Source organism: Barbus barbus (genome assembly GCF_936440315.1).
Source record: "Barbus barbus genome assembly, chromosome: 17".
Classification (NCBI taxonomy): Eukaryota; Metazoa; Chordata; class Actinopteri; order Cypriniformes; family Cyprinidae; genus Barbus; species Barbus barbus.
Window position 1 is genome coordinate 31,445,588 of NC_136745.1, and position 1,487 is coordinate 31,447,074.

The following is a 1,487-nucleotide window of genomic DNA, read 5'->3' on the forward strand; positions in this document are numbered from 1 at the left end:
GCGGGCGGATTCGTGACGCAAGACGCTCCAAAGATTCAAGTGAGTCACTTCAGCGAACCGACAGCGAAAACCGGACATTTCTTAGGCCACTTCCGGTTGTGTGCACTGCATGAGAGAGATTATAACGGTTTGCATTTCTGATATTAAACTCACAAATTGGTCGATGATTACAGAACTAAATGTTCCAATGCTTAATTTTTAGTTCAGTCCAACTTTATTATCAACTCAATTTGTCAAAATTTGTCATTTGTTACAAACACAAATGTCCCTGCAGCACAAAAGCAGTCATGAGTAGCACAGGTATATCTGTAGCAATAGACAACAATACATTGTATGGATCAAAATTATACATTTCTCTTTTATGACAAAAATCATTAGGATATTAAGATCATGTTCCATGAAGATATTTAGTACATTTCCTACCGTAAATATATCAAAACTTCATTTTTGATTAGTAATATGCATTGCTAAGAACTTCATTTGAACAACTTTAAAGGAGATTTTCTCAATATTTAGATTTTTTTGCTCCCTCAGATTCCAGATTCTCTGTAAGAAAGCTCACAATGTTTAATCTATATATTTTTCATTTTTTAATTATGCAAACATTAAGACAAATACAACACATACATAACAAACAGACCCTTTACAGGAAGAACAAAACAACACAACACGTCTTGTAAAGTTTCCTTTCAAAGATAAATAGGTGCATACAGACGAATAGCTAATAATAACTTACTAAAACAGACTTATACATCACTGGTATTACCAAAACAATCATCATAATATTTCATCTTTTCTTGTTCTTAATCAACCTCAGAGATTTAAGGAAAGCATCAGTTTCAAGTAAGAGATGTGGAAAAGAAGGCATTGATTTAGCACATTTTTGTTTATGAATAAAACATTTCCCAAACAAAATAAAAAAATAACTGTAATTCACTGCCATACTAGTTTCCCTTTATAGCAACAAATGATATCCTTTCACTGAAAAAGACTGGAAGAATCCAGGTGTTACTCATATAAAGTAGCAAACTATTCCAAGAGTTTTGAGTCTTTATACACTGATTAAATAAAGGAATCAGTGTTTCATCCTCAGTTCCACCAAATGAGCTTGAGCTGTCAATAAATTCGGCTCAGACTGCGAGTTTAATTAATAGATTTTTTCCTGTTCTTTTTTGTTTTTCATTTGTTCTTCTTATGTAAAATATTTCAGCTATGTTGGTTATACTATCATCGAACCTTAAACTTTCCTGACGACACTTCAAACACCTCCTCCTATCTCACCGCCATCTTGGCCCCTCTCCCCACGTTTGCGAGTGACAGGTCGTTTAATCTAAATATCATAACTGCATCTTCTGTCTGGTGACGTTTGCAGGATTTCTCCAATCATTCAGCGCTCTTAAACTCCGCCCCTCATCCGAGAGCCACGCCCACATCTCAACAACCGAGCTCCGCCCTACATTTATTGCTTTTGATAATCCATTACACTC